The sequence below is a fragment of the Felis catus genome, chromosome B3 (genome assembly GCF_018350175.1).
Source record: "Felis catus isolate Fca126 chromosome B3, F.catus_Fca126_mat1.0, whole genome shotgun sequence".
In the NCBI taxonomy this organism is placed as follows: domain Eukaryota; kingdom Metazoa; phylum Chordata; class Mammalia; order Carnivora; family Felidae; genus Felis; species Felis catus.
In genome coordinates this window covers 36206048-36221233 of record NC_058373.1, presented here as the reverse complement: position 1 = coordinate 36221233, position 15186 = coordinate 36206048, and the positions used below count along the sequence as shown (strand labels likewise).

At 36.1% G+C, this 15186-nt stretch overlaps 1 protein-coding gene across 3 annotated transcripts in view; it reads left to right on the top strand.

Moving 5' to 3' along the window:
• Positions 1 to 15186, top strand: part of GLCE (glucuronic acid epimerase) — a 113628-nt gene that overhangs the window by 69579 nt on the left and 28863 nt on the right. The window contains exon 2 of one of the 3 annotated variants that reach the window (XM_023255129.2): positions 11521 to 11568. The exons of the other annotated variants lie outside the window; for them this stretch is intronic. The gene's annotated coding sequence lies outside the window, so the exon portion shown is untranslated. The remainder of the gene's footprint in view (positions 1 to 11520; positions 11569 to 15186) is intronic. 3 annotated transcript variants of the gene reach the window in all.

Genomic DNA, 15186 nt, shown 5'->3' with positions numbered 1-15186 from the left:
CTCCTCCTCCTCCTCCTCCTCCTCCTCCTCCTTTTAAAGAGAGACAGAGGGAGAGTGTGTGTACCCATCAGAGGAGGGATCAGAGGGTGAGAGAGAAAATCTTAAGCAGGCTCCATTCTTATGGTGGAGACTGTTGCAGGGCGTTGCAGGGCTTGAGTCCATGACCTTGGGATCATGACCTGAGCCAAAATCAAGAGTCAGATGCTCAACTGACTGAGCCACCCAGGCACCCCTAAACTTCTAGTTTCAGGAATGAAAAAGGGACATTTTAGCAGATACTTCACATGTTAAAAAAAAGAAGATTTTTAAAATAACTTTATGCCAATGGATTTGAAAATTTAGGTGAAATGGACAAATTCCTAGGAAAACAGCACTATTAAAACTTTCAAAAAATTAGAAATCTGAATAGTTTCATATTAATTAATGAAATTGAGTCTATAATTTGGAATGTTTCCGCACATAAATTTCTAGGCTCAGATGGCTTCACAAATGAATTCTTCCAAGAATTTTCAGTAGAACTAACATCAGTATTACTAAAACTCCTTCAGAGAATAAAAAGAAAATATTTCCCAACCTGTTCTGAGGATTGTATAACCTTAGTATCAACACCTGATAAGGACATTATAAAAAATTTCAAGTCTATTTTTCTTGTAAATATAGGTGAACGAATTCCAATATATTAGTAAATCAAGTCTAAGTAAATAGATATAGGTACAGAAGTAGATGTCACGACCAAGTTGAATTTAATACAGGAGCACAAATTTGATCTAACATTCGGAACTCAGTGAATATAACCAAATTAACAAAAAAGAGAGAGAATTACATCATCTCAATAGGTTTTATCAAGTGGAAGCGTTTGATAAAATTTATCTGTTCATGATTTTATTAAATGCTTATAGTAAACCATCAGTAGAATATTAATTCCTTAATCTGATAGAGAGTTCTACCCGTGCCACCCCCAAAATCTATACCAAGCATCACATAGTGGTAAAATATTGAAAACATTTATCTCAAGATCAGGAATAAAACAGGGGTGACTGCTATAACCATTTGTGTCCACCATTATATTGGAGATCCTAGACCTAAGTTGTCTAATACCTTATTTCACAATTGAAATTTCAATTAATTAAAATTATAGGTCATCAATCAAACTGGCCGCATACCACATCTAGGCACATGTGGCCAGTGGCCACCAAACACAACAAATATAGAACATTTGCATTACCACAGAAAGTTCTGTTGGACAGTGCTGGCCTACTCAGTGCACTAAGGGAGGAAGCAGAGAGAAAACTACAGTTATTTACAGATGACATGATTGTTACAAAGAAAATTCAAGAGTCTACAAACTAATAGAATTAAAATGTGAAATTTTTGCAGGGTTGACCAGATACATAATTGACATAATAAAAATCAGTTTTAGGCCTGAATACCAGCAATAAGCCAAAAATGAAAATTTTTAAATGTTTCCCTATCAATATATCAAAAACACCAAATATCCAAACATCTAACAAAAGACCTCTACACTTCTCCCCAGGTAGATTCAATGCAGTCTCTAACAGAATCCCAGATTTGTTTCTTAGTTTAGTTTTTTTGAAATGGAGAAGCTGATTCTTAAATTATGGAAATGCAAAGAGCCAAGAATAGCCAAAATCATACTGAAGAATAACAAAACTGGAGGATTTATATTACAAGATACCAAGACGTTATAAGGTGACTATAATAATGACAATGTGGTTCCGCCACAAGAAAAGACAAATCAATAAAACAAAACAGAGCCCAACAGATATATGCATGTATAGTCATTTGATTTATATTAAAGATAACACTGCAGTGCAGAAGGAAAGGATATTCTTTTTAATAAATTGTAGTGGGTTTATTAGACATACACGTGGAGAAAACAAAAAGATGAATCTTGACCTTGACTTCAAACCACACAAAAAAATAAATATAGATGAGTTAATACATATGAAAAGTAAAACAATAAAGCTTCTAGAAGAAAACATCTTTAAAAAATTTTAATTGAATGTAATTGATAAATATTAGCTTCATGTCTATAACATAGTGATTCAACATCTATATACATTAAGAAGTGTTCACCATGGGGGTGCCTGAGTGGCTCAGTTGGTTAAAAATGTCCTACTTTGGCTCAGGTCATGATCTCATGGTTCGTAGGTTCGAGCCCCACGTCAGGCTCTATGCTGACAGCTCAGAGTCTGAAGCCTGCTTCGGATTCTGTGTCTCCCTCTCTGTGTGCTCCTCCCCACTCACGCTCTGTCTCCCCCTTTCTTTCTCTCAAAAATAAACAAACATTTAAAAAAAATGTTCACCATGATAAGTGTAGTTACCATCTGTCACCATACAAAATTACTACAAATTATTGACTATATTCCCCATGCCTTACTTTACATTCTTGTGGCTGATTTATTTAAAACAATTTTTTTAATCGTTCATTTATTATTGAGAGACAGAGCATGAGCATGAGCATGGGAGGGGCAGAAAGAGGGGGAGACACAGAATTCCAAGTAGGCTCCAGGCTCTGAGCTCTTAGCGCAGAGTCCGGCGCGGGGCTCAGACTCACAAACTGCAAGATCATGACCTGAGCTGAAGTCGGACGCTAAACTGACTGAGCCACCCAGGTGTCCCTTGACTGATTTCTTTTATAATTGGAAGTTGGTACCTCTTAATCCCCTTCACCTATTTTGCCCACCCCCTACCTTTCTCCCCTCTGGCAACCACCCATTTTTCTCTATCTTTGAGTCTGTTTTTGTTTTGTTATTTTTGTTCATTTATTTTTTTTTTAGATTATACATATGAATGAAATCATATTTGTCTTTCTTTGACACATTTCACTTAGTATGATACCTTCTAGGTCCATCCATGTTGTCACAGTGACAAGATTTAATTCTTTCTTTATGGCTGAATAATACTCCATTTTATACGTATACCACATCTTTTTTATTCATGTTATCAGTGGACACTTAAGTTGCTTCCTTATCTTGGCTATTACAAATAATGCTGCAGTGAACATAGGACTGCATGTATTTTTTTTTTGAATTTTTTTTTTCATTTTGGGTGGGAAATACCCAGAAGTAGAATTGCTGGATCATACAGTATTTCGACGTTAAAATTTTTGAGAAACCTCCATACTAGTTTCCATACTGACTGTACCAGTTCACATTTCCACCAACAGGGCATGAGGGCCTCTTTTCTCTCCATCCTCACCAACACTTGTTATTCTTGTTTTTGTTTGTGTTTATTTTGTTTTTTGATTTTTTTAACTAGCCATTCAGACACCTGTGAGGTAATATTTTATTGCTGTTTTGATTTGCATTTCCCTGGTGATTAGTGATGTTGAGCATTTTTTCCTATGTCTGCTGGCCATGTGTGTCGTCTTTGGATATTTCGATTCAGGTCCTCTGCCTGGTTTTTAATCCGATTGTTTGCTTTTTTCATATGAATTCTATAATTTATATATTTTGGATTTAACCCCTTATTAGAATATCCTTTGCAAATATCTTCTTCCATTTAGTAGGTTGCCTTTACAATTTGTTGATGCTTTCCATCACTGTGCAAAAGCTTTTTAGTCTGTGCTAGCCCCAGTTTATTTTTGCTTTTGTTGCCCTAGCTTGAAGAACAGATCCAAAAAAATATGAGTAAGACTGATGTTCAGGAGTTTACTGTCAGTGTTTTCTTTTAGGAGTTGTATGATTTCATGTCTTACATTCAGGTATTTAATCCATTTGAGTTTATTTCTGTATGTGGTATAAGAAAGTGGTCCAGTTTCATTCTTTTGCTTGTACCTGTCCAGTTTTCCCAATACCATTTATTGAAAAGACTGTGTTTTCCCCATTGTATAGTCCTTTGTTGAAGATTAATTGGCTGAATAAGCATGGGTTTGTTTCTGGGCTCTCTGTTCTGTCCCATTGATCTATGTCTCTCTTTTTGTGCCAGTACTGTACTGTTTTGATTACTGTAGTTTTTGCAGTGTAGTTTGAAATGTGGGTGTGATACCTCCAGCTTTTTTCTTTCTCAAGATTGCTTTGTTATTTGGGTTTGTTTGTTTTTATGATTCCATAACAATATTTAGTATTATTTGTTCTAGTTCGGTGAAAAATTCTATTGGAATTTGGATAGGGATTGCATTGAATTTGTAGATTGCTTTGGGTGGTATGGACATTTTAACGATACCAATTTTTCCAGTCCGTGAGCATGGTTTATCTTTCCACTTGTTTGCATCATTTAAAAATTTTTTTTAAATGTTTATTTATTTTTGAGAGAGAGAGAGAGAGAGAGAGAGAGAGAGAGAGAGCGCGAGCATGAGCAGGGAAGGGGCAGAGAGAAAGAGATACAGACACAGAATCTGAAGCAGGCTCCAGGCTCCAAGCTGTCAGCACAGAGCCTGACACAGGGCTCGAACTCACAAACTGCAAGATCATGACCTGAACCAAAGTTGGATGCTTAACCTACTGAGCCACCCAGATGCCCCTGTTTACATCATTTTTAATTTCTTTCATCAGTGTCTGATAGTTTTCAGAGTATAGGACTTCTTCCTCCTTCCTCCTTCCTCCTTGGTTAAATTTATTGCTAGGTATTGTATTCTTTTTGATGCAAGTATAAATAGGATTATTCTGGCAATTTGTTATTAATGTCTAGAAACACACATTTCTATATATTAATTTTGTATCCTGCAACTTTTCTGAATTTACATATTACTTCTCATGTTTGTTTGTTTGTTTGTTTTTGGTGGAGTCTTTAGGGTTTTCTATATACAGTATCATGTCATCTGCAGGTAGTGACAGTTTTACTTATTTACCAATTTGGATGCCTTTTATTTCTTTTTCTTGTCTGATTGCTGTGACTAGGACTTCCATTGTTATGTTGAATAAAAGTAGCAAGAGTGGGCATTCTTGTCGTGGTTTTGATCTTAAAGGAAAAACTTTCAGTTTTTTACCATTGTGTATGATGTTAGCTGTAGGTTTGTCATATATAGCCTTTATTATGTTGAGGTATTTTTGAGAACTTTTATACCTACTTTTTTGAGAATTTTTTATCATGAATGGGTGTTGAATTTTGTCAAATGGGCTTTTCACATCTATTGAGATGATGATATGGTTTTTATCCTTTGTTTTGTTAACATGGTGTACCACACTGATTGATTCATAGGTACTGAACCATCTTGCATCTCTGGAATAAATCGCACTTGATGGTGGTGAATGATCTTTTTAGTGTATTGTTGAATTCAGTATGCTAATATATTGTTGAGGATTTTTACATCTGTGTTTATCAGGAATGTTGGCCTATAATTTTTTTTTTTTTTTTTTTTTTTTAATTTTGGTAGTGTCTGGTTTTGGTGCCAGGGTAATGCTGGCCTCATAGAATGCATTTGGTAGCATTTCTTCCTCTTCTATTTTTTTTAGAATAGTTTGAAAAGGAGAGGCATTTACTCTTAAGTGTTTGGTAGAATTCACCTGTGAAGCCATCTGGTCCTAGACTTTTGTTTGTTTCAATTTCATAGCCAGTAATCTCAGATTTTCTGTTTCTTCCTGATTCCGTCTGGGAAGATTGTATGTTTATCGTTATGTAATGCCTTTATTTGGCTCTTGTTACAATGTTTGTTTGCAAGTCTGTTTTGTCTCATGTAAGTATTACTCCCCCAGCTTTTTCTTTTTTTTCTTTTTTTTCTTTTCCTTCCTTTCCCTTTCCCTTTCCCTTTCCCTTTCCCTTTCCCTTTCCCTTTCCCTTTCCCTTTCCCTTTCCCTTTCCCTTTCCCTTTCCCTTTCCCTTTCCCTTTCCTTCCCTTTCCCATGGAATATACATTAAAATTAAGAAATTCTGTTCACTGGGGCACCTGAGTGGCTCATTTGGTTAACTGTCCCACTTTTGATTTCAGCTCATATCTTGATCTCAGGGTCATGAGTTCAAGTCCCACATTGGGCTGTATGCTGGGTGTGACACCTACTTGAAAAGAAAAGAAAAGAAAAAGAAAAGAAAAGAGAAAAAAAAAGAAAGTAATTCTGTTCACTAAACTACAGTTAAGATTGAAAAGGCAGACCACAGAGTGAGAAAAAGATATTTGCATTTGGAACAAAAGGTATTTGCAGAATACTCAGCCAGAATATATTAAAAACTCCTATACAGCAGTAGGAAGACAGACAACCCAATAGAAAAATGGGCAAAACACTTAAATGGTCAATTCGCAGCAGAAGGTCTTCAGAAAGTGTACAGACATATTAAAAGATCCTCAATCTCATTATTCATTTGCAGTGTATAAATTAAACCCATGATGTGGTATCGCTGTCTGTCCTACAGAATGGCTAGAATTCAAGGACTGATGCTATCAAATGTTGATGAGGATGTATTGTATTTGCAACTCATTTTCCACAGCTGGTAGGAATATAAATTGCTTTAACCACTCTGGTTAATACTTTTTTTTATTTTTTTCTCACTAAAGCTGAACTTAATCATGCTTATACCACATGACCTTACAATTTCACTCTTAGGTATATATCCAACAGAAATGCTAACATATGTTCTCCAAAACACACGTGTAAGAGTGTTCATAGAGCAGTACCCATACAGTCAAAAACTGGAATCCATCCAAATGTTCAAAGCCAGCAAACTGGATAACTAAATAGTGGTATTATTTGTACAGTGGAATACCATACAGCAGTGAGGATAAATGAACTATTGTAGTACACAGCCACATGGATAAGCCTCAGGAACACAATGTTCAGGAGAAAAAGCCAGTCACAAAAGAGTACACATTGTAATTCCACTTAGTTCAAAAATAGGCAAAACTGATTTATTGTGTTAGAAGTCAGGAGAATTATTTCTTTGGGGGAAAGATGTGACAGGGAAATACCAGGGAATCTTCTGTGTATCTGGTTAAGAAAGTTCTATTCCGATAGTTTGCTCTAAGCATTTTTAATAAAATACTGACTAAATTTTATCAAATGCTTTTATATGATGAAAGCTATTGACCTGGTATGGGTTTCCTCTCTTTTTCTTTTAATTTGAATTCTGAATGTTAAACCAGACTTGTGTTCTTGTACTATATTTCTTGATCTGGGTATTGGTTTCAGAGGCACATTAACTTCATGAAAATTAAGCTATTCATTACGATATTATACTGTGATAAAAAGTTTATTTAAAATTTTTAATAAAAAAATGAAAATGATACTTGGAGAGTTAGCCAAAAATGTACATGTTCAGTTTATAAGATGAGATAAAGAAAACTTTACATTTCCATGGAAGATCCTTTCTCAGTCATGCTTGATTTTGAATGTATTTTGTAGGAGCACCTGGGTGGCTCAGTGGGTTAAGTGTCGGACTTCGGCTCAGGTCATGATCTCACGGTTTATGGGTTCAAGCCCCATGTTGGACTCTGTGCTGACAGCTCGGAGCCTAGAATCTGCTTTGGATTCTTTGTCTCCCTCTCTCTCTGCCCCTCCCCTCTTCTTCTCCTCTCTCCCTCTTTCTCTCTCTGTCTCTCTCAAAAATGGATAAACATTTACAAAAATAGAATGTACTGGGGTGCCTGGGTGGCTCAGTTGGTTAAGCATCTGACTTCAGCTTAGGTCATGATCTCACGGTCTGTGAGTTCGAGCCCTGCGCCGGGCTCTGTGCTGACAGCTCAGAGCCTGGAGCCTGCTTCGGATTCTGTGTCTCCCTCTCTCTCTGCCCGTCCCCTGCTCTTGTTCTGTCTCTGTCTCAAAAATAATTAAAACATTAAAAAAAATTTTTTTTAAAAAGAATGTACTTTGTAGAATAATAACATTTTATGAGATAGTTTAGTAATTAACACATGCCTCCATGAAGTCAGGTATAAATACAAGTGAGGCTTTTTATGTTGGAGCAAAGCAATGGCATAATTATCAGATAGAACGTATTAATGGTAAGAATTGACTTCTCAACTTCACTTCTTTCTTAGTTGTGGTTTTTCACATACTGGCTAAAAGTCAATCCAGGATAATGATCTCTGAGAGATGGGGAAATGAATGCGGGTGAGTCCACCGTGTTTCTAAGCCACAGTGCCGACAGAGGGAACCTAAACAGCCCAGGAGCCTCACAGGATTGAGTTTGGGGTTCAGAGATGACAAGCTAAAATTTTAAGGCAAAATATTGGAAAGGAAAGAAGTATAGAAGTGGAGAACTCCAGGGACCTGGAGAGTGCCTCTTCAAGTCTTTAGCTATCAATCTGTGTATACATGTGAAGTAACTACTCAACACTAGGAAGAGAACCACTGGAAGGAGTAGAGAAAAAGCCCTCAGAGATCACAGAGAGTAAGTTGGCCACATTAGCCAGAGTGGAACGACCTCCTAATAGGCACTGGATAAAGTCTCAAGGGCACTGCTCTAGACCAAAAGCTACAGTAGTAGCCCTTCCTTATCTGCGGTTTTACTTGCTGTGGTTTCAGTTACCCATGGTCAACTGTGGTCCAAAAGCAGGTGGTTCTGCTTCTGAGGTATCCTCAGAAGGTTGGCAGTAGCCTAATGCTACATCACAGTGCCTGTGTCAGTCACCTCACTTTATCTCATCACATAGGCATTTTATCGTCTAACATCATCACAAGAAGTGTGAGTATAGTACGATATTTTGAGAGAGGCCACATTCACATAAATTTTATTACGGTATATTGTCATAATTGTCCTATTTTTAGTTGTTGTTAATTTCTTACTGAGCCTAATTTATAGATTAAACTTTAGCAGAAGTATGTGTTTAGGAAAAAACACACATAGGTTTCGGGACTAAGCTCAACTTCCAGCATCCCCTGGGTGTCTTAGAAAACATCTCCCACAGATGAGGGGGAACTGTTGTACTCTGGTCCCACCTAACAAAGTTTAAAAAGTAAACCTTGAAACTATCAAACTGTTTCCAGGCCATTGAACTACACCCAGAACAAAGCTCAACAATACAGGAATTCAGAAAAATCCAATACCGAATGATCCAGTGATCTCACTTCTGGGTATTTACCTAAAGTAATTGAAATCAGGATCTTGAAGAGAGATTTGCACTTCTGTGTTCATTGAAGTATTATTCACAGATGCCAAGAGGTGGAAGCAACCCAAGTGTCTGAATAGATGAGAATGGTGATGTGTATGTACAGTAGAATATTATTTGGCCTTTAAGGAGGAATTCTGTCAGGCAGCAACATAAATGAACCTTGAGGACATTTTATGCTAAGTGATATAAGCCAGTCCCAGAAAGACAAATGCTGCATGATTCCTCTTATATGAGGTATCTAAAAGTAGTCAAACTCAGAAAAACAGGAAGTAGAGTAGTGATTGCCAGGGGCTGGAGCTAAGGGAAAATGAGTAGCTGCTATTTAATGAGTATAATGTTTCAGTGATGGAAGTTGAAAAAGTTCTAGAAATCTTGTGTACAACATTGTGCTTATGTTGTACCATACACTTAAAATTTTGTCGTAGACAAAAAAGTAAATTGCACAAATTCATTTGTCAACTCACATTTTCTATAAATACCATTTTCTGCTTTAAAAAAACATGCAGTAGTGAAGATGAAGCATGAAAGGTAAAAATATCCATAACAGGTCTGAAAAAATTTCATTACCCAACAATTCTTAATGTCTTGCATCCTATAAAAAATTACCGGACATGCAAAGAAGCAGAAAATGTGACCCAAAACCAGGAGAAGAATCAACCAATAGGAAGAGAGAAAGATGGCACATATGATCAAATTAGCAGACAAGGACATTAAAGCAGTGATTATAACTATACTCCGTATGTTCAAGAGAGTAAAGGAAAACAAACATGTCAATGAGAGAAGTGGGAGTTGTTTTTCAAAAGAGAGACCCAAATAGAACTTCCAGAGATGAAAAATAAAATTTCTGAAGTGGAAAATACAGCAGATGAGATTAACAGACATTGCAGGAGAAAAAGATTAGTTAAAACCTGAAGACATAGCAACTATCTAAAATGAAATACCAACAGAAAAAAATAGTTGGAAAAAACCTATCAGTGAGCTATGGAACAACATTAAGCTATTTAACACAAGTATAACAAGTTTTAGAAGGAGATCGGGAGACAAAAAAATATTTCAAAAAATAGAAGGCAAATATTTACCAAGTTTGATGAAAACTGTAAACCCGCAGATTATAGAAGTTCACAAATTTCCAAGCAGAAGAACCAGGCACAAAAATTGAAGAAATCAGTGACAAAAATCTTGAAAGAAACCTTAAAAGCAGCCCGAGGAAAATATACCACCTTAAATAACAGATGAACAATAACATAAAAATCACTACAGACTTGTCAGAAGCTATGCATGCCAGAAATGACATCCTTAAAGTACTAGAAGAAGAAAAACAAAAACTCAACCTGGAACTCTGTACCTGGCAAAAAGGATGTTTCCAAATTGAAGGCAAAATAAAGAGTTTTTTAGATAAACAAAGCTGAGAGAATTTGTCACCAGCAGGCTTATACTATAAGATATGTTAAAAGAGTAGTTCTTCAGGCAGAAAGAAAATAATCTCAGATGGAAATTTGTACCCACAAAAAGAAATGAAGAGTCTAAGAAATGGTAAATATGTGTGTGGATGTAAAATTCTTTTTCCCCTCATATATTCTTAAAGACAGTTGTTTAGAACAAGAATAACAACACATTATGGTGTTTATAAGTAGAAGTTAAAAACAAAAAAAAAGGAGGTAGAGCTAAAAATGGTAGAGCTAAAATGGAATCATAAAAAACACCAAAAGATGGAAAGAAAGAAAGAAAGAAAGAAAGAAAGAAAGAGAAAGAAAGAAAGAAAGAAAGAAAGAAAGAAAGAAAGAAAAAGAGAACAGAGATAAGACAGATATAGTAAAACAGAGTTAAATCCATCCATATTGGTGATCACATTAAATGGTCTATATGCTCCACTACCTGATTAGATGTTTTAAAAGTAAGACTCAATTACATACTGTCTATAAGAAAGCCGCTTTGAATACAAAGATACCAGTTAAAAGTAAACAGAAAAGATAACACCATGTAAACAGTAATCACAAGAAAGCTGGAGTTCCTATATTGATACTGGATAATGTAGATTTCAGAACAAAAAATAGGAAAATTATTTCATAACATAAAAGGGGTCAGTTCGTCAAAAGGCTATAACAGTCCTAGATCTGTAGGCATCTAATGACAGGAGTTTAAAATAGATGGAGGAAAAGCAGTACAACTAAAAGGAGAAGTAGGCAAACGCACATAGTTGCAAACTTCAGCATTCTCTCAGTACTACATGTTTGACCTATAGTCTACCGTGAGAGGCATGATTTATTGCTGTTTTTTCGTTTTAATGTTTTCTTTGATTTGAGACTTTGTCTTGTTAACCAAAAGATTATGCCTACCAAACCTGATTATCAGAGTAGTATTAAGGTGCCGATTCTGTGTAAGTATCCACAACCAGGGATCAGTAAAAATAATTATTGAGACTTACGAATTGCTAGATGTATTAGGTTTCTATTTCTGTTGTAACAACTTACCATGTAGTGGCTTTAAATAACACAAATTTATTAATTATCTTACAGTTCTGGAAGTGAGAAGTCCAAAGTGGATTTCACTGGACTAAAATCAAGGTATCGACAGAATTGCATTCCTCTTGAGGCTTTAGGAATTGCCTGTTACTTGCATTTCTAGCTTCTAGAGACTGTCTATGTTCTGTGGCTCAGGACTCCCTTCTAAAGTAAAAAAGCCTGTATTTCAGATGGAATACTTGATATATAGATAATTCAAACAAGACAGCGAAAATAAATATTTGAAAAAGCGAACAAATGGTCAAGAATTCAAATCCACTTTGCAGTTCTGACAAAAATCAGTTTTCTCCTAGTGCTCTCTTCGGGTGTGGATAAGTGGACAGAGAGAGACAGATTTTATTACACTTTAGATTTTTGAAGACAAAAATATCTAAATTTTACCAAATTTTTCCAAGGAGACGGGTTTTGCTTTTGCTTCTACCATTTATTTTCCAGTCATTCCTAAAAAATCAGGTGAATTGGTGGAGTATTCGTTGAACTCTTGAAACTCACAACAAATGCCCCCATTTCATATTTATGTTATTAGTGTTCTCTGTTCTTTAGCTCTTGAAAGACCTTTTCAATATCTTTATGTATGCCTTACAAGTTTTTCTTATTTAGGGTATATAGGTGTTTCTGCCTTTCATACAAACCTTTGAATGGAATAAAACAGACTGTTGACAGAGTGATCATAGTTCCCTTTTATCTGCATAAAAATAATATTCTAATTATTTAAGCTAGAGGACAACTTCCTATATGTATCTAGTATGTTGGTATGTCAGGCCAATAGTATCAATCTGATAGGAGAGTATGGTTAAACAGTCATTAATGCTTTTCTAACAGTCAGTAGCTGATCCAGGTGTAATATTATATTCTGAATAATCAGTGATATTTCAGAGCACCTGGATGGCTCAGTCAAGCATCCGACTTCGGCTCAGGTCATGATCTCACTGCCCGTGGTTTTGAGCCCTGCATCGGGCTCTGTGCTGACAGCTCAGAGCCTGGAGCCTGCTTCAGATTCTGTCTCCATCTGTCTGTGCCCCTCCCCTGCTTGTTCGTTCCTTCGTTCCTTCATTCCCCCTCCCTCTCCCTCTCTCTCTCCCCTTCCCCCAAATAAAAATTAGGGGCGCCTGGGTGGCTCAGTCGGTTAAGCATCTGACTTCAGCTCAGGTCACGGTCTCACGGTCTGTGAGTTCGAGCTCCGCGTCGGGCTCTGGGCTGATGGCTCAGAGCCTGGAGCCTGCTTCCGATTCTGTGTCTCCCTCTCTCTCTGTCCCTCCCCCATTCATGCTCTGTCTCTCTCTGTCCCCAAAATAAATAAACATTAAAAAAAAAATTTAAAAAAAATTAAAAAAAGAAAGAAAATGCTAAAAATAATCAATGATATTTCTAGGCAGTAGCATCTTAGATGAGATACATAATATTGTGCTATATTACGAAATGTTTTTCCAGGTAAACATCTTGATGTATCACTTGGTACATTGGGATTGGTGTGAGTGCATGAAGCGTGTGTGTGTGTGTGTGTGTGTGTGTGTGTAAACTCATGTGCCCATTTTCCTTCCTTCCTCTTAGGTTTATTTGTTGTGAAAGTAGAAATTGCTCAATTATACTTTTATCTTATTCTGCCAGTTGTCTTAAAGATTTCAAAATACTTTTTTTTTTTTTTAATTAACGTGTTGATTTTTTAATGTGTATTTCATTATTGCAGAGCTTAGGATCCTTTACACTTCCCAAACTGGCTACTTCTCCTTAGGTGGATATTTAGGATGAGATAGCAAAGTAGAATTTGAGGTGGGAATTACATTCATAGGAATTTATCCAAATTTATTTCAGGAGTAATTAGGCTATTATGTGGAAAGAAAACTCCTAGGCACTTTGGCAGGGAGAAAAATCTGTTCACACATGGTTTCTCCCCTCAAGGACTTAATTTTCTTTTTCTTTTTCTTTTCTTTCTTTCTTTCTTTCTTTCTTTCTTTCTTTCTTTCTTTCTTTCTTTCTTTCTTTCTTTCTTTCTTTCTTAGAACTTTATTTTCTGATATAAATGCAACAGCAAAGGTATATAAGAAATTCATCCTTGGAAAGTTACAAACTTTAGTCCAAAATCATAAATTCAGAGTGTTTCTGTTTTGGTGGAGGATATGCTGCAGTAGACATTAAGGAATGAGGCAGAGGATATACAAATGAGAAATAATTTTCTAATAATGTAAAGAAATAGCTTATTTGATATTATTAAAGATTGTAGGATATCCATATTGGGGCATTTTAGGGTAATTTCTCATTTTCCTGGAAAGACTGCAGGAAGATATACTGGTTTAGAATTTTATGAATTCTCTTAAGGAGTTCCTTATAGAAAAGTATGTTCAGGTTGGACATGTTTATCTTTAGGGTGCTCCATAACCTCAGAGAGTTTAGGTCTAAAGTATATGGAAAACATGTAAAAGACTCCATATGACCCCCAGAAGTCTTGAAGCCCCCAAATTCCTATAACCCCCTTTGCTCCGTTGTGGAGCACTAGTCACTTTCTGACTAAAGTGGAGAATGAGAAATAAAAGTTTCAATGACCTTGTTTGTTTTTAGCTTACAAACAAAGTCCCCTTGTTTCATTTCTGCATTCAGACCATATCAATTTATACCAAGAAACTGCCAGAAGAATTTAATTTTCAGTCAAGAAATAGTTGCCATTATTGGCACTATATTGTTCACTATTTGTTATCAAATGTGAACACCTTCTCCCTTTCGTACCCTAGGCAGTAAATAGTAAGGGGGTAGAAAACATTGGTATTATGTCTTCAGATTCAGTATATAATATTAAGCTTTTAAAATTCACTCTGTTTCTGGGGCATCTGGGTGGCGCTCAGTCTGTTAAGCGTCCAGTTGATTCCAGCTCGGCTCATGATCTCACACTTCATAGGTATGAGCCCTGCATCAGGCTCTGTGATGTCAGCGTGGAGCCTGCTTGGGAGTCATTCTTTCTCGCTCGCTCGCTCTCTCTCTCTGTTCCTACCCTGCTCTTTCTCTCTCAAAATATACATGCCTACATAAATTCACTCTGCTTCCCAGAGATGGAGTTTAGCACTAACAAAGAATGATCTCTATCCTTATTACAAATGTGCATCATAGGACATGATAGGAAGAGATTCATATTGGGTTGTTGGAAGGCCATCTCTGCTTTATGGTTGGCTGAAGAGCAAAGGGAAAATTGGTGTATTATCTTCATTTCTTATTCTTGAATTAGTATTTGCCACACTTTGAAACCTAAAGCTCATGAGACGTTGGATAATACTTTAAATTCTGTTCTGAAGGAATAATTTTTTAGAAACATGAAGCAGCGTGTGCTTCGGTATACAATAGGCTTTGTTGCCAGAAGAAAAAATATATGTATGTATGTGTATATGAAATATACATAATAAACATATATGTATATGGAGAAAAGGATTTTGATTTGGGGGAAAAAATCCTAGAAGATGTAATTTTCTTTGTTAAATATTTGTAATTCAGGTTTACCATCATAAATGATCCTAGTGCCAGGATCTGAGACTTTACATAATTGTCAGTGAAAAGTTAGCTTCAACCCTTAGAAAATGTATAGAAATATATTTTTGTGCATTAAGAAATACTATTTTGGATAAGTTTCATTTCTACTCCAGCCACCTTATTTATTTAGGTAAATGGATTTCTTTG